Below are 19,109 nucleotides of genomic sequence, written 5' to 3'. Positions count from 1 at the left end.
TACCGTATTTTCACGCATATAACGCACGCGTTATACACGATTTTACAAACCGAGTATAACCATGCGCGTTATATTCGTGAGCGCGTTGTACAAATTTTTTTTTACATAGTTCCCCCCCCCACCCACCCCCGACGTCCGATTCACCCCGCAGGACCGCTCGCACCCCCACCCCTTAGAGTCCAGACAATGGTGGGAATGTTCCTGGATCTTCGTGCCATAGTCAGTTCCGGATGAAGACTTGGGCAGATACTCCATATACTTAAAAGTGCCAAAGAAAGGCTCAAATGACTGGAGACCAATTTTGGACCTCAAGTCTGTCAATGCTGAGCTGAAAGGACTGTGCTTCTTCATGAATACCATTTGGTCATTGCATTGGTGGCACTTGGGGAATTTCTTGCTCCCCTTGATTTGACAAAGGCCTATCTCTACATTCCTATTTTTCTGGCTCACAGGAGGTACTTGTGGTTATCCCAGGACAAGCAGGCAGCATATTCTCAGGTATGGGTGACATCACCGATGGAGCCCTGTTACGGACCACTTTAAAAGTGCATCGTCACTTTAAGTTTTTAGAAAGTTCGCAACAGCCCGAACTGCGCATGCGCGAGTGCCTTCCCACCTGACGTGATCGCGCGGTCCCTCAGTTTCTTAGTTTCCATGGAGCTGAGAAGATGCATTTTTTTCAACAGCCGTTGAAATCTTTTTTCTGCTGCCTCCCTACTCTTGCAGATTTCTGACTGTTTAGTCAGTTTTTGTTTATTAGTTGATTGTTTAAAAAAAAAAAAAAAAAAGAAGTAAAAATTTTTACTTTTTCCCTTTTGTGGGTTCAGCCTACTCTTCCTCCTTGGCCTCGGACTTTGATTTTGCCGAAGCCATGTTTCCTTCAATGTTCAGTCCGCAAATGGGATTTAAAAAGTGTGGACTTTGTGCTCGCCCCATTTCAGTAACTGATCCACACTGCTGGTGTCTCCAGTGCTTGAGACCCGAGCACCATCCAGACACTTGTTACCACTGCTTGTCACTTCAAAAGAGGATTCTTAAGAACCGCTTCATCCATCAGCAATTCCTTTTCAGCGCTGGCATGGAAGGAGACTCAACATCAGTCTTTGCATCGGCGGCGCTGTCCAAGTCGACACCGCAACTCTCGACATCGGGAGAGCCATCTTCGGTGTCGCATGCAGTGGTTAAGATGGCTAAGAAGCCTTCCACCCCCTCAGGTCCTCAGGTCACGGCAGCAATTATTCAATTCCTGACGACCTCAAGGAAACCCAAAAAGCGCTCGCTCCAATTTCAGTGAGTGCCTTGACATCAGCCTCCTCATTCCTGGAGCATAGAGCCATACCAAAGGTACTGGCCTAAAAGCCAACAATACCGGTGCTTACTCTAAAGCAGCAGATTAAAGAATTGCTGCAAGAGAAATTAAGGGAGCAGTTTTAAATGCTCATGCCGACTCAATCCATGTCGACATTGACTCCTCCAGTGCTGGTCCGGTCTGAGCCCTCGACACCGGTTGCACCTGCCCAAGAGTCTCCATTGGTTGCACCACTTCTGGTTAAGGAACTAACACTAAAGGCTCATCGTCGCCGATCGTCTTCCATACAAATGTCATCTGGGATGATGTCAGTGCGGTCCGGAAAGACACTACGGATGTCAAAGCATCTGGAGCCTTTGGCACCATCTGCTCGACACCGACCCCAAACTACTAGAGATTCAGATCTGGGGGGGGATTCTGAACAAGAACCTCTACTCTGAAGATGAGGGTTCTTCAGAAGATGATTCTACGTGACATTCTTCTCAGGAGACTCCTTTACCATCTGAAAAATCATCTTTTGCCAAGTTTCTCAGGGAGATGTCTGAAACATTATCCATCCCCTTAGAGGCTGATTCTAAAAAATCTAAACAATTCCTGAATGCTTGGACTATGATCAGCCACCCAGGAACTCCTCAAACTTCCCCTTCATGATATCCTACGGGAAACTTTTTATAAAAACTTGGAAAACCCACTTACCATCCCAATGGCTCCATGCAAGGTAGACTCACTTTATAGAGTGGTTCCTATTCCAGGTTTTGATAAACCACAGCTCCCACATGAGTCTCTTCTGGTGGAGTCTACATTAAAGAAATCTTCAGGGGCTAGTGTTTTTGTGCCTCTGTACCCCCTGGCAGAGAGGGCAAGGCTATGGACCGGTTTGGCAAACACCTATATAAGGAATACACTGAACTCATAAAAGCAGACCAAATCTGGACTTCATTCACTAACCTTTCCATTCCTGATACCAATAAACTAATATCAAAGCTAGCCTTACAAAGCAGTCCCCTAGACCAGTGTTTTTCAACCTTTTTACACCCATGGACCGGCAGAAATAAAAGAATTATTTTTTGGACCGGCAAACTACTAGGACTAAAATTTAAAAACCCTGTTTCCGCCCCATCTCGGCGAGCTCGTTCACCTCAGTAACTATAGAAAAATAGACAAATATAGTGCAAAATATGGACAGCAGATATAAATTCTCAAAACTGACACGTTTTGATCACTAAATTGAAAATAAAATCATTTTTCCTACCTTTGCTGTCTGGTGATTTCATGAGTCTCTGGTTGTGTGTCCTTCTGTCTGTGTATCCTTTCTTTCATTTCTTTCTTTCTGCACTCAGGCCCAAGAATTGTCCCTTTCTATTCCCTCCCTCTTTTCTTCCTATGTCTTTAGTGCCCCCGGTGCCTCCTTCCCATGTCTTTAGTGCCCCCAGTGCTTCCTTCCCATGTCTTTAGTGCCCTCAGTGCCTCCTTCCCATGTCCTTAGTGCACCTTCCTGTCTTTAGTGCCCCCAGTGCCTCCTTCCCATGTCCTTAGTGCCCCTTCCTGACTTTAGTGCCTCCAGTGCATCCGTCCCATGTCTTTAGTGCCCCCAGTGCCTCCTTCCTATGTCCCTCTCAATGCCTTCCACACTTTGTCCCACCCCCACCCCAAAGCCATCCTGCCTGCCTGTCTACCTCCCTCCCTGGCCAAAGCCAGCCTGCTTGCCTGCCTACCTCCTTCCCTACCTGTCACGCAAAAAAAAAAAAAAAGCCTCCCTCCTTCCTTCCTCTGGGTCGGCTGCTATCTTACCGCCCTGCTGCTTCTACTGCTAAAGCCGACAGGAAGTCTTCTTTCCGACGTCAATTCTGACGTCTGAGAGGACGTTCTGGGCCAGCCAGGCAGTGATTGACTGGCCCAGAACGTCCTCTACGACATCAGAATTGACATCGGTAAGAAGACTTCCTGTCGGCTTTAGCACCAGCAGCAGGGCGGTAAGATAGCAGCCAACCTGGGGAAAGGAAGGAGGGAGGCTTTTTTTTTTTTTGCGCGACAGGTAGGGACAGGGTCTGAAAACGGGACCTATGGTCACCTTAATCTTGCCGGCCCTATGCGGACCGACAGAAATTTTCTGCAGACCGGCAGTTGAAGAATAGTGCCCTATACAGCTGTCCTCCATACCTTTTTTCAGCAGCTCCACATCATATCATTAACTGGCTCATCAACCTACTAAATAGTTCCCTAAACCAAGGGCACCTACCCAAAGAAATGGGTAAAATAGCCTTAACCCCTATACCGAACAGTCCAAGCAGACCTCTCCATAGCATCTAACTACAGACAGATTGGTGGCATTCCGATCCTCACTAAAATCCTTGAATCCCATGTCAGGAAGTAGCTAGCCTTATACATGGAGCAACACTCCTGCCTTCATATTTCCCAATACGGCTTCCAAAAACTCAGCACCGAGCTCCTCATCATCACTCTAATCACTAAAATCAAACAGTTGCTAAGCTCGGGTCATCAGGCAATATTACTCCAATTTGATATCTCTGCAGCCTTCGACTCAGTGGACCACCAACTACTCCTACCCAAACTCTCGGAAATTGAAATAACGGGGACTTTACCGAAATGGTTTGCCAACTTCCTACAAAATCGCGAATACATGGTCAAAAAGCAAGAAGTATACTCCAACCCTTGGAAGGCATTCTGTGGTGTCCCACAAGGCTCCCCATTATCCCCAATCCTATTCAACTTATTCATGAGCTTGCTGGGACACATCAAAATGGAAGATGAAACTATACTATCCTACGCCGATGACATCCTCCTCTTCATCCTCATAACCAATAACCATCCTAATGCCAAAAAAATCTCAAACAATATAGATAAAATCCAAACCTGGGCAGCGAACAAGTTGAAACTGAACGCCACCAAGACCAAAGCCAACAGAATGTCATATCCAACCTTACTCTTTCATCAAGCATCACTCCCACAATGGAAAAATCCATCAAGGTACTAGGCTGCATCTTAGACGACACTCTCACAATGCAACCTCAAATCTCTAACCTTTGGAAAAAGACCATCTACACTATGCGTCAACTGCGACTCACAAGACCATACTTCCAACTACATCACTTTGCTCTGATCGTTCAGATGATGGTCTTACCTCAACTGGACTACTGCAACTCCGCCTACCTTGGCATCAACACCACTCTTATCAACAAACTGCAGCTCATCCAGAACACAGCCGTTAGACTAATCTACAAATATGATTCAATCACAACCTTCATCAGAAAACTACATTGACTCCCAATATCATCCCGAATAATTTTCAAAATGTCGTGTATCCTAAACCAGATTCTATACGGAAACTCAGCAGCCCCTCTCATCCAATTATTCCCTACTGCTTGGTCGACATCAAAAAGAATCCTTACAGAATCCAACTAAACTTGCCATCCAGAAAACACCTTCACTCTATGCTAACTTATCTGGGTGTAAAATCCTGGAATGACCTACCAGAAGCAATCAGGAAAAAGACAAACTACACCACATTCAGAAAAAATCTGAAGACCCACCTCTTTGACAATTAACTGTTTCAACTTCTGTATAGCACCCCTACTTCTAGATCCCTCCTCTTCTCCATGCCCCCATCCCCTATTACTTCCCACTTCTTCTTTGAACTGTCGCCTTGAGCTTGTAGAGGTTTGTGCGACTCACAAATGGAAGATTATATTAGATCAAAATGCCATGTTGGCCAACTGGTCTGGTAAGTATACTTTCCATTTCTCCTTCTATATGAAGCATCTCGTGAATCAAGTAGCCACATTCCAAAAATACCTTTTGGAATATAAACTCCCTGCTTTCCAACATTTCATTTCTGACTTGCTCCAGCTCCGCAAATATATGGTTAGATCCACCTAGGACACCTTTGAGCTTACCTCTCGTGTGGCAGCAATGTCAGTTGCTATGAGATGTCTAGCCTGGCTTCGGGTGTCTGAGCTAGACATTAACCATCAAGACAGGCTAACGAATGCACCTTGTTTGGGGGACGAGTTTTTTTTTTAAGTTCCAATCTGTTTATTGAAAAATATCACAAGTACAAAAAACATTCATTAACTTGTACAATTCACAAAAGCCAAGGTGAAAATGTAATACAGTGTAGAAAACATATCAGATAATCATAAGCAATGTATATATTATATATTAAGATAATCATAGAGAATGAACATAAACGTCAATGGGTTTCCAAAGAGTTTGGGTTGATTGTCTCTGACGATGTGGCATTTTTTCAGCTGAATATTGTTCAAAACGTTTATATAAGCATAAGGAGTGCCACCAGAAGGTAAAATTCAGTCACGAAGCTGACTTCCAATTTTGAAGCACGTGCTGAATACCAACTGAAATCATGATGTCAATCAGCTTCTCTTTGCAGAGACTAGTTTAAAGCATGGGTGTAGAGAACGCTTAATAATAATGTCAAAGGAGAGATCAGCAGTGCAATTAGTAATCTGACATATGAAGGACCAAATCTGTGTCCAAAATGGTTGGATATGAGGACATGAGAATAGCATGTGGCTAAGCGTCCCTTGAGATTGCAGACAATGCCAACAAGAATCATCAGAGGTAAGGTTCGCTTTTTTCTTCTTATAAAGAGTCCATACCGCTCTCCACATTACAAAAAGTAGTGATTGAGACATACTAGCTGATAACAAGGGTCTGTTAATTTTAGACCATAATTGACACCAATCTTTATCTGTCAATGAGCAATCAAAATCATTGGACCATTTATCTACAATAGCCGGGGAGGGTTTATAACAAAAATCTCTTAAGATCTTATAATAAAATGACATAGCCTTCCCTAGATCAATAGTCATGGTACTCCACATTGAGAGGGACGAGGTATCAGATAAGTGTATAGTGGAAAGAAGAGAGGATAAAATTGACCATTGATGTTTCTTGGCTGATAGAGATGGAAAGGTTGCGCAGAAATTGGAAAAGGGCAATAATTCAGATCCATTAAATAAGGACCGCACTTTCCTCACACCTGCATCTTTCCATTTCTTCTGGTTTAAACATCGTTTGTTTATTTTCAGTGAAGTATTATTCCAGAGAGTCATATCCACGACCTGCTGCCGGCCCTCAAAATACCTGAATCAGCCACCCATCTTCCAGTTTTTCAAGCCGACGCAACTCCGCTTCACAAAATGCTGGAACTGAAGAAATTCTACTTACACAATCTGCTGGCTCACCACTAACAGACACGGACAACACCAGCTCAGCAACTGAATCCTGTAACTTCCAGGTACCACTACCAATTCACGCCGCTAAACTCCTAGGACAAATTAGCCCAACCCAGACCCAAAAATTATTTCCCACCACCACAAAAAAAACCAACCACCTGCCTCCCTCCAATTCCCAAAATGACTATCCCGCAAAAAACCTCACAAACTTTTCCTCCAATTATCCTTACCCCCCTTTCAGCCAATCATATTTCATTCTTCCCCCATACCCTAACAACCCAATAAACAACTAATCTCCTTTTCCCCTCTCTCGTCTAATCCCTCTGGATCTTACTCCGTCTCCTATCACCTACCCCCCTCCCCCGCTCTCCTCAATTAATCCCTAACCTCATACGATGACAAGCTAATGTTATTGTCCCACCAGTCTAAACTAGTGGGACCCTTTTATTCAAAGAGCTTATAGAAACCTATAGCAAGGAAATTTCTAAAAAGCTAACAACTATTACTTTGTTTTAACCGATTACAGCATGAATGACTATCTAAGTAACCTCATTATGCCAATATAAAAGGTACAGATCAACAACATTAATCAAGAACCATAAATTTGATGCAGATGATTACTATTTCATTACATTACATTAGTGATTTTTATTCCGCCATTACCTTGCGGTTCAAGGCGGATTACAGAAGAGGATTTCAGAATTACAGAAGAGGGTTTCTGGACATGTTCAAAGGTGTTACAGAGTAGAGCAGGTTGCTTCAGAGCAGGGGTCTCAAAGTCCCTCCTTGAAGGCCACAATCCAGTCGGGCTTTCAGGATTTCCCCAATGCATATGCATGAATCTATGTGCATGCACTGCTTTCAATGCATATTCATTGGGGAAATCCTGAAAACCCGACTGGATTGCAGCTCTCAAGGAGGGACTTTGAGATCCCTGCTTCAGAGGATTGAAATGTTTCATACGGTGTTAGTTAGTCTTCATAGATTTTTTGAATAGCAGGGTTGTTATTTCTTTTCTGCAAGTTTTATAGTCTGGGGTCGTGATTAATAGATTGGAGAGTTGGTGGTCTAGTTTTGCTGCCTGTGTGGCTAGTAGGCCATCGTACAGTTTTTTCCATTTGATGTCTCTGATTGGAGGGTATGTGAATGGTGGCTGGGTTCTCCTGTGTCTAGTTGTGGTAGTTTGGATTAGGTAGTTGTTCAAGTAGGCTGGGCTGTCACCATTTATGGATTTAAATAATAGACAGTAGAATTTAAATAGTATTCTTGCTTGAATTGGGAGCCAGTGTGAGTCGAAGTATGCCTCGGTGATGTAGTCGTGTTTTCTTAGTGAATAGATTAGTCTCAGGGTTGTGTTTTGTACTGTTTGTTGCTGTTTTATCATTGTTGCAGGGCAGGTGAGATATAGGATGTTGCAGTAATCAAGGAGATCTAGGACTAGGGACTGGACCATGAGCTGGAATTGTTTTCTGTTGAAGAATTTTCAAACTTGCCTTAGGTTTCTCATGACCGCAAATCATTTCTGCATTGCTTTCTTGATTTGTGGTTGCATGGTGCAGCATCTGTCTATCATCATTCTCAGAAGTTTTAAAGTGGATTGAATGGGTTATGTGATTGAGTTTATTACTAGGTTTGTTATGGTTGGGGTTTTATTTTTTTTCGAGAAGTATGAATTTTGTTTTGTCTGGGTTGTTTTTGTTTGAGGTCTTTCATCCATGTTACCACTGTTTCTAGTTCTGTGTAGTGTGTCTGTCATGGTGGGCGTTGGCTGATCAAAAGGAAGGAGAATGGTGATGTCGTCTGCATAGCTATAGGAGGTTAAGCTTGCTGGCTCCTCCCTCAGATTACATCAGCTTGCATAGAACAGGCCAGAATTCCCACCATGTTATTTCACCATATCACAATGTTTTTAATAGAAAATAGCGAATAACATGAAAAAGTTATTAGCAAAAACAATGGATGATCTGGCCTTTTCTGTTTCTTTGGATGCAGAGAAGGCCTTTGATCGTGTAGAATGGACTTTCATGTATCAAGCAGTAGATTGGTTTGGAATAGGATCTGGATTTATTCAAATGATTCAAACCTTTTAAAGTTTCCCTTCTGCCAGATTATATATTAATAATACATTTTCAGAGCGTTATTGTCTGAAGAGGGGAGTTAGGCAAGGATGTCCCTTATCTGCTTTGCTTTTTGTTAATTTGTTTTGGAACCCTTGTTGTTGGTCATTCAGCAGGCAAAGGAGATACAGGGAATTCCATATGCAGGTCGAGAATATAAGGTTTCAGCTTATGCAGATGATATTTTGCTTCATTTGAAGAATCCTGAGTCTATCATCCCGCATTTACTGGAATTGATTGATTTGGCAAATTTTCTGGAAACAAAATAGATTTTCTGGATACAAAACAAATCAGAGGGTCTTCCATTAAATGTGCATTGTGTAAAAGGTTTAATTGATCCATTCCTTTGGAAGGAAGAGGGAATAAAATATTTGGGTATTATGATTCAAAGGACTTTGGCAAATACAATAACAGTAAATGAAAAGTCTTTATTGCTGAAAGTCAAAAAAATGTGTGAGCATTGGAACCACTACAACTTTCTTGGTGGGGGAGAGTCCAAACCATCAAAATGATAATTTTGCCTATGGTTTGTTACCAAATAAGTATGCTACCGGTTTATTTTCAAAATTCCTTTTATAAAAAATTAAATGGGATTCTTACAAAATGTATTTGGTTGGGTAAAACTGCTAGAATAGCTTTAGTATCTTTACAAAAATCACAATTGGCAGGGGGGGTAAATTTTCCAAATTTTTATAGGTATCATCAAGCCTTCATTTTGCATCAGGGTATGTATTGGATCCTTCCTGAACTCATGGAGAATCTGCCGGATTGTCTGATCTTAGAGAGTCATCTCATGTTCCCATTATGTTTGAGTTTCCTTCATTTCCTTACTTAATGTCTTTTTCTTCTAATTTAATCTTATTACTTAGCTACTTAGCTTCGAGGTTAGCTCTCAAATGTTCGCTATCATAGTTTTCACCCACAAAGGTCGAGAGATAGCTTACCTATCAGCCAATTTTTACGTATTAGACGAATTTGTTCATCTTTAGAAGAATTCAAAAAGCAAGCAAAGATTATGAAAGAGAAATTTTACCAACGGGGTTATCCCAAAACAGTCATTCGTCAGGCCTATATTCGGGCAAAATTCACCCAACGTGATTTATTATTGAATTACCATGAGGAAAGGGAAAATACTGGTTGGTTCTTTGTTCAAAAATACACCCCCCCTTTCCCATAAAATCAATAAGTTCATACGAAAACATTGGCATGTAGCTAAGATGGCCTTAACAGATTTTCCAGAGATGCCATTGTTTTCCTATAAACACACTAAGAATATAGGTGCGATGGTGAAACATAAGGAACGAGATATGGGAGTTATGAGGGGGACACATAACTCATGTGCCAGATGCCAGTGGTGTGTGTTGAATACGACGGGGGATGTGTGGTGTCATCCTAACACAGGAAAAAGGTATTTTTCATCATCTAGGACGACCTGTGACTCCACAAATGTGATCTACCTCATACAATGTCCCTGTGACAAAATATATGTGGGACGTACAATTCATTCCATTAAAGTTCGCTTGAATGAACACAAATCGAGGGTGTGTACTGATCGTGATACAGCGCTGCTAGTAAAACACTGGCAGCAAGCAGGACATTTGTGGTCCAGTATTAGATGGCGCATTATTGATTCAATATCTGCTGGGTGGGAGGGTGATAATATCAAAAAAGCTTTGGCAATGAAAGAACAGAGATGGATTTTCCAGCTGAAATCATTAGAGCCAGTAGGGTTCAATGAGGAAATAGAATGGTTTTCTATTATCTAAATAATAGGTCTGTCAGTGCTGATAGCATGAATAGGTTGCCTAGCAACAGATTAGCTTACTGACTAACGAGGAGCCTGCAGTAGTTTTGTATTTTCCAGCTTTATTCATTAGAACTAGCAGTGCTCTCCACGATCTGAACAATAGTTCTGAAGTATAGTGCCTGGGCCAATCAGGCCTTAGATTTAGTGGGGATGGGCAGACCCGCTATGTCTAAGGCTTCTAGAGGCTGAGCCAATCAGGCCTTAGGCTTCGCGGGATGGGCCGGGAAGGGGCGGGCCCACCTCATTTCGACGAGGCGGGTCTGCCGGCTGGATGGTACTAAGACCCGGCCGGCCGGCCAACAATTAAAGATTAGTTTTGGGGGAAGGTTAGTTGGGGGGGAAGTTAGGGGTGGTCATTGGCGGCTGTTAGCGTGGGGGAAGAGCTGTTAGCTTGGGGGGGCGTCCGGAGGGGTGGTGTCATCCGACAGGAGGGATTGGGCACCCACCTGCCGGTGATTGGTAGTGTCGGGGGGAGCATCTTCCTGCAGGAAGGATTGGGCACCCTCCTGCCGGTGATCGGTAGTGTCGGGGGGGGAGGGCGGCGTTCCGGCAGGAGGGGTTGGGCACCCTCCTGCCGGCAATCAGACAGGCAGCCACTATACTTATCGCGTCAAGGAGATCCCTTGCCGTGATAAGTGTAGTGGCTGCGTCTACTTTAACCCGATTCTGTAACCGGCGTCTGTAACATGGACGCCGGTTACAGAAAAGGGGTTAGTGTAGGCCCGTTTCTGTATTGGTCGCCCCTCCTGGGCCATCCTATACAGAATCTGGGCCTAAATGTGTACTATTTTTATTAGTTAATTATTATTATTATTTTCCAATGCTCAATATGACTTCCTTTTTAAGGTTTGACACTTGTGCCAGAATATTTTTACTAAATTTAAGAAGTATTTGCCCTCTTTCAAATGGTATGGAGGTTAAAAAAAGGGAAAGGCGTTAATGAAGTCATTAGGTTCAATCTAGCCATTTATTTCTGCATGAATTTAAACAACTAAAAAAAGAGATAAATATAGCTCATCCAGTCATACAAGAAATGACTCTACAGCAGGGGTGCCCACACTTTTTGGGCTTGCAAGCAGTGGCGTACTAAGGGGGAGGCGGGGGGGGGGGGGGGGTCCGCCCCGGATGCATGCCCCAAGCAATAGAGAAGGCTTTAAACTGAAGGACAGGGGAAAGCCGACAGTCGACCACCGGTCGATGGCACGGACAACAGGATGCCCCGACGTAGGAACAAAGGACTACTACTCATACACAAGAGAGGTCGACCTCACAGCCAACAAAGGAGAACAAGCAGGAAGGGACAACTCAGACACAGGAGGGGATGACCACACAGCAAACATGGGAGATAACACAGGAGCAGTAAAGGATACCGTAAATGAAACTGTAAGGACAGCCAAGAGTAGAAGGTCCAAAAAGGTAACACGAAGGGAACTTAGATGTATGTATACAAATGCTAGAAGTCTAGGAAACAAAATGGGAGAACTAGAGACGATAGCAAGACATGAGAACATGGATATCATTGGCATAACAGAAACATGGTGGAATGAAGAAAACAAATGGGACACAGTACTACAGGGATACAAACTATATAGAAGGGATCGAGAAGGGCAGAAAGGTGGAGGTATTGCCCTATATGTTAAGGAAGAAATAGATTCTGTTGAAATGATTACAACAGAAAGGAAAGAGAAGCTGGAGTCCCTCTGGATCAAAATTCCTGGTCACAATGGCGCAGATACAAAAATTGGCCTTTACTATCGTCCCCCAGGACAGGCGGAGGTCACTGACTCACAAATGATGGAGGAAATCAAACAAGTATGCAAGACAGGCAATGTTGTTATATTGGGAGACTTCAATTTCCCAGGAATAGACTGGAAACTAGGAGCCTCCAACTGCGGCAAGGAGGCCAAATTCCTGGAGGTGCTAGGGGATTGCTTCCTGGAGCAAATGGTAAAAGAGCCGACAAGAGGCGACGCCACCTTGGACTTGGTCCTAAATGGTCTCACCGGACCGATAACAGAAGTAGAAGTCATGGTTCCACTGGGAACGAGTGATCACAATGTAATCAACTTTAAACTTGACATCGGGAAAGGGAAACATGCCAAAACCTTAACCACCACCTTAAACTTTAAAAAGGGTAAATATGATTGCATGAGAGCCATGGTAACAAAACGACTCGAGAAGATGGTGGACAAACTTGAAACAGTAGATCAGGCATGGTGCCTATTGAAAAATACTATTGCAGAAGCACAAGATCTCTACATTCCGAGGATTTCCAAAGATTGGAGAACTAAAGGCAAAGGAGAACCGGCATGGCTTACCATACAGGTGAAGGAAGCCATAAAAGAAAAGAAGGACTCTTTCAAAAAATGGAAATGCACGAAGACAACCGAAGCCTGGGACAAACATAAAGATGAACAGAAGAAATGTCACAAGGCGGTGAGGGATGCAAAACAGGACTATGAGGAAAAAATAGCCCGGGAGGCCAAAAACTTCAAGCCCTTCTTTAGATACGTGAAAGGGAAAAAACCTGCAAAAGAGGCAGTGGGACCCCTGGACGACAAGGGAAGAAAAGGGTACATCAAGGAAGATAAACAAATCGCAGACAAACTAAATTCCTTCTTTGCGTCCGTCTTTACGAAGGAGGACACCTCAACAATACCTGAAGCGGAGAAACTGTTTACAGGAGAAATAGAGGACAGCCTCACCACAGTTGAAGTGAACTTAGATCAGATATACTACCAGATCAACAAACTTAAAAGTGACAAATCCCCTGGACCGGATGAAATTCACCCGAGAGTCTTGAAGGAATTGAAGGTTGAAATCGGAGAGTTATTGCAAAAACTTGCAAACCTGTCAATCAGAACTGGTCAGATACCAGACGACTGGAGGAAAGCGAACGTCACGCCAATTTTCAAAAAAGGATCGAGAGGAGAACCGGGCAACTATAGACCTGTGAATCTTACGTCTGTCCCCGGCAAGATGATTGAATCACTGATCAAGGATAGCATAGTTCAGCACTTGGACATACACGACTTGATGAAACCCAGTCAACATGGATTCAGGAAAGGGAAATCATGTTTGACGAATTTACTCCAATTCTTTGAGACCGTGAACAAGCAAATTGATAGTGGAAAGCCGGTGGACATAATATACTTGGACTTCCAGAAAGCATTTGACAAAGTTCCACACGAAAGACTTCTCAGGAAACTACAAAGCCATGGCATAGAGGGAGATATACAAAGATGGATAGGCAAATGGCTGGATAACAGGAAGCAGAGAGTGGGCATTAATGGGAAGTTCTCCGACTGGGAGAAAGTGACTAGTGGTGTACCCCAGGGCTCGGTACTTGGGCCGATCCTTTTTAATATTTATATCAATGACCTGGAAAACGGAACATCCAGTGAGATCATCAAGTTTGCAGACGACACAAAACTCTGCCGGGCAATCAGATCGCAGGAGGACAGTGAGGAACTCCAGAGCGATTTGTGTCGGTTAGAAAAATGGGCGGAGAAATGGCAGATGAAGTTCAACGTGGAGAAATGCAAGGTAATGCATTTAGGCAGTAAAAATAAGGAATACGAGTACAGAATGTCAGGTGCAACTCTGGGAAAAAGTGAACAAGAAAGGGATCTGGGTGTACTGATAGATAGGACCCTGAAGCCGTCGGCACAATGCGCGGCAGCGGCAAAGAAGGCAAATAGAATGTTGGGCATGATAAAGAAAGGAATCTCGAGTAGATCGGAGAAAGTTATAATGCCGCTTTATAGGGCAATGGTCAGACCCCACTTGGAATACTGCGTCCAACATTGGTCTCCCTACCTAAAGAAGGATATAAAACTGCTGGAGAGGGTGCAGAGACTAGCGACTAAACTGGTGAAGGGTATGGAGAAACTTGAATATGAGGATCGACTTAAAACACTGGGATTGTTCTCCCTTGAGAAGAGGAGACTGCGTGGGGATATGATCGAGACCTTCAAAATACTGAAAGGAATCGACAAAATAGAGCAGAGATTATTTACATTGTCCAATTTGACACGGACAAGAGGACATGAAATGAAGCTAAGGGGGGACAAGTTCAGGACTAATATCAGGAAGTTCTGCTTCACACAGAGAGTGGTTGACATCTGGAATACTCTCCCAGGGGAGATTATTGCGGAATCGACAGTCCTAGGCTTCAAAAGCAAACTAGATGCATATCTCCTTGAGAGAGGCATATAAAGATATGGTTGGCTATAAAATAAGCCAGGTGTATACCTGGCAGGGCCTCCGCGTGTGCGGATCGCCGGACTTGATGGACCGAAGGTCTGATCCGGAGATGGCGCTTCTTATGTTCTTATGTAACTTTATTTTTGACCTTGCTCAGACGCTGGAACTGAGAGGTCTGAGCTACCAAGGATTATTTGGGACTTACCTGTTTGGACCTGCCAAGAAGGTGTGGACTATGTTTTAAAAGCCCAGTTTTTTTTTTTCTTTTAAGCTGCAAGGCTAATTTCTGACAATGTGGTACATAAGCCAATAAAGTGAGACACAAGTTGCTAACCGAACTTGCTTAATCCTGACTAATTGTTTTTGTTTCTTATTGAAAGCCAGCAGGACCTCCAACTTCTCTTGGAGGCATGCAGGAATTGGCCATGGCTGTGCGGTGAACAGGGGCCTAAGCCTGAGCCCGTCACCGGCAACGCCACACTACATCTCACGCGACCCGCGGCTGCGTCGGAAGCCTTTTCTCTGACGTCGTGATGTCAGAGGAAACGCTTCCAACGTAGCCGCGGGTCGCGCGAGGAGCCAACACCCGCGGCTTTGAGCAGGGGAGCCGGACAGAAGCTGTAGAACCGCCGGAGTGAGCACCCGCCGACACTTTTGTTTACTGCCGCTGCTGCTGGTTAAGGAAAGCAGCAGCAGCTTTGAGCAGGGGAGCCGGACAGAAATGCCGGGACAATTCCCTTCTATTCCTAGATCACACCGATTCCTCCCCCCTCCCCCCCCCGACCTCCAGTTCTGTACTTTGAATGTCCTCTTGCGCCTTTCGCAATCTGGAAGTTACTTCGGCTAGGACAGTCTCGAGTGATTGAGCCATTCTGGGCAAACATTTGCTGCAAATCACAAATGTCCCTATCTTGGAGGATCGTGTGCTGGCAGATTTATTAACTAGATAGGATCAGAGTCAGCAGAGGCAGGGTAATGGTTTCTTCTTACACTAGTTCTGGCACACACAACTCTCTATGGCAGTTGTAAATGGATTCAGATCAGACGGTAGAGATATCAACTGTGGTGTTCTGGCCTCTTATTATATTTAGCTGGAGTCCATGATGATTTGGACCCGCTCATACAATCTAAACATTTCCTGAGCTTTCTTCCCTTTCCTCACTGCAGCTTGAGTGGAAGGTACCACTGGTTAAGATTATAAATCTTATTTCCCCAGTTTTCTGCTAAGGTAGAAATCCCTTATTCAAAGTTAGCAAGGAGTTTGCCTTGATGTTTAATTGGTCCTACAAACTGAATCTGAATACATTTCACAGGTCTAGGAGGAGAAAGTGCAACCTCCTTAAGGGGAAAATAAATACCTTGACTATACCAGATTGTCTGAAATGAGGAAGAAAAACGTGAGTGGAAGAGAAAAGAGAAAGTAATAGCGGGGAAGACAGAAAGCTAGATTGGAACAGAACCAGTACTTTTGTTATTCCTCATATGCAGTGGCGTACCAAGGGGGGCGCGGTCCGCCCTGGGTGCACGCCTTATGGGGGGTGCACAGCTGGCCAGGACCGGGTCGTCCTACTGTGCAACAGTACCTTCACCTCCGCACGGCTGCCGGTGGATCCCCTCTGACTTACTTGCTCTGAAGCAGAGTCAGAAGCCGTGCGGAGGTGCAGGAAGGTCCCGCGATGTCTCGTCTGCTGGCTCTGCTCCAAAAGAAGTAAGTTATGTCGGAGGGGGTGGACCCGGCAGACGCAGTCATCGCGGGACTTTGCTGCAACTCCCTGAATCTGCCAGTTCCACCCCCTCCGACATAACTTACTTCTTCTGGAGCAGAGCCGGCGATGAGTCATCGCGGGACCTTCCAGCATGCGGCTGCTGACTTCGCTCCAGAGCAAGTATGTCAGAATGGGGTGGACCGGCAGCTATAGTCATCATGGGAAAGGAGCAGGACTGCTGGAATGGAAAAGTGGTGGAGGGAAAGAAAGGGGGCAGATGCTGATTGAAGAGGGGTGGATGGAGAGAGAAAGGGCAGACATTGGATGGTAGTGAGGAGGGTAGAGGGGGAGCCTATGCTGGATGGAAGTGCAGATGGGAAAGATAAGGGAGCAAATGCAGGAAGGAAATGGGAGGAGAGAAAGAGGGGAGCACATGCTGGATGGAAGTGGACAGAGAGAGGAGATGGTACTAGATGGAAGGGGTAGAGAAAGAGGGCACATGATGGAAGGAGGGGATAAATAAAAGGAAGTCACATGCTGGGGGAAAAGGATTGAGTTAGGGAAAAACTGGAGGGGTGAGGGAAAGAGGTGACGAGCTGTAGGTAGATAGTAAAAAAGGAAATTGATGAGAGGGTAGTAAGAACGTAATCTAGACAGATGCAGAAAATAAATTGAAAAGGAAAATGAGGGAAAAAAGGGAAAGGGATTGCAGAGGAGAGGTGTGGGAGAGGGAAGAAGAGGAGAGAGATGCCATACCAATGGGGGTTAAAGGAGAGATGGAAGGGGGAGGCATACAGTTTCTGGAAGGGGCATAGAAGGAGAGAAGATGCCATATAGGGGCAGAGAGACGGCAAACAGTGGATGGAAGGAAGAGAGCAACAAGAAGTTGAGGAAAGCAGAAACCACAGAAGACGAAGGTAGAAAAAAAAATTTATATTTATTTATTGCTTTAGGAGACATGTGTCACTGTTTCTGTGGTGTTGCATTGTATGCAGAGTCCAGCTTCTTGCTGGTTCATTTTAACCTTTGTGTATGTATTTTTATTTTATCCCCCCTCTTACAAAACTGTGGAGCGTTTTTTAGCGCCAGCCGTGGTGGTAGCAGCTCTGATGCCCAGAATTCTATGAGCGTCAGATCTGTTATCACCGTGGCTAAAATCCACACTACAGTTTTGTAAAAGAGGGAAGGGTTAGTTTGTGATGACATATTCCATACTAGACAAAGGTATTTTCTGTGTTCTGTGTGTTCGAAAGACATGGTTTTCTGTTAGGATTGACGGTGTAGGATTGATCTGTGCTGGTCTGGCTTGTTTAGTTTTACAATGGATGTATTGATGTACTGCTCACTGCATATATAAGATGCTGCCTTTTCCTAGGTACTCGTGTGACATGTGGCTTGTTACAAAAAATCATGTTTTTCGTACAGATGGGGGGGGGGGGGGTGCCAAAAAATGAAGGGCCCTGGGTATCACATATGCTAGGTACGCCACTGCTTGCGAGCTATTTTAAAATGACCAAGTCAAAATGATCTACCAACAATAAAATTTAAAAAAAACACAAAGCACACTGTATGTAGAGAAAATGTTAATTATCTATATATATAAAATCGGATGTATATATGTATGTGCCGCGATCACGCAAAAACGGCTTGACCGATTTGAACGAAACTTGGTATGCAGATCCCTCACTACTCGGGATGATATGTTCTGGGGGTCTCGCGGCCCACCTGCACACGTGGGCGGAGCTACAAACAGAAAATCATATTTCACCCATTCATGTCAATGGAAAAAATGTAAAAACTGCCTCCGCAAAACCGGCTTGCCCGATTTGAACGAAACTTGGTATGCGGATCCCTCACTACCTGGGGTGATATGTTCTGGGGGTCTCACGGCCCACCTGCACATGTGGGCGGAGCTACAAACATAAAATCAGATTTCACCCATTCATATCAATGGAAAAAATGTAAAACAGCTGCCAACGCAAAAACGGCTTGCCCGATTTGAACGAAACTTGGTATGCAGATCCCTCTCTACCTGGGGTGATATGTTCTGGGGGTATCGCGGCCAACCTGCACACCTGGGCGGAGCTACAAACAGAAAATCATATTTCACCCATTCATGTCAATGGAAAAAAATGTAAAAACTGCCTCCGCAAAACCGGCTTGCCCGATTTGAACGAAACTTGGTATGCGGATCCCTCACTACCTGGGGTGATATGTTCTGGGGGTCTCACGGCCCACCTGCACATGTGGGCGGAGCTACAAACATAAAATCAGATTTCACCCATTCATATCAATGGAAAAAATGTAAAACAGCTGCCAACGCAAAAACGGCTTGCCCGATTTGAACGAAACTTGGTATGCAGATCCCTCACTACCTGGGGTGATATGTTCTGGGGGTATCGCGGCCAACCTGCACACCTGGGCGGAGCTACAAACAGAAAATCAGATTTCACCCATTCATGTCAATGGAAAAAATGTAAAAAGCTGTGGGACCGATTTGAACTAAACTTGGTATGCTGATCCTTCACTACCTGGGGTGATATGTTCTGGGGGTCTCGCAGCCCACCTGCACACATGGGCGGAGCTAAAAACAGAAAATCAGATTTCACCCATTCATGTCAATGGAAAAAAATGTAAAAAACTGCCATTCTCACAGTAATTCCAACTACCTGGGGTGATATGTTCTGGGGGTCTCGCGGCCCACCTGCACACGTGGGCGGAGCTACAAACAGAACATCAGATTTCACC

The 19,109-nt window shown here is 44.4% G+C and overlaps 1 protein-coding gene across 1 annotated transcript in view; it reads left to right on the top strand.

The window, feature by feature from the left end:
- Nucleotides 1-19,109, top strand: part of LOC117357792 (glycoprotein-N-acetylgalactosamine 3-beta-galactosyltransferase 1-B-like) — an 83,216-nt gene that overhangs the window by 10,596 nt on the left and 53,511 nt on the right. The window contains exon 2 of the mRNA XM_033938903.1: nucleotides 6,379-6,587. The gene's annotated coding sequence lies outside the window, so the exon portion shown is untranslated. The remainder of the gene's footprint in view (nucleotides 1-6,378; nucleotides 6,588-19,109) is intronic.

Source organism: Geotrypetes seraphini, chromosome 3, assembly GCF_902459505.1.
Source record: "Geotrypetes seraphini chromosome 3, aGeoSer1.1, whole genome shotgun sequence".
Classification (NCBI taxonomy): domain Eukaryota; kingdom Metazoa; phylum Chordata; class Amphibia; order Gymnophiona; family Dermophiidae; genus Geotrypetes; species Geotrypetes seraphini.
The sequence above is the reverse complement of the archived record's forward strand: the minus strand, read 5'-3'. Positions and strand labels throughout refer to the sequence as shown.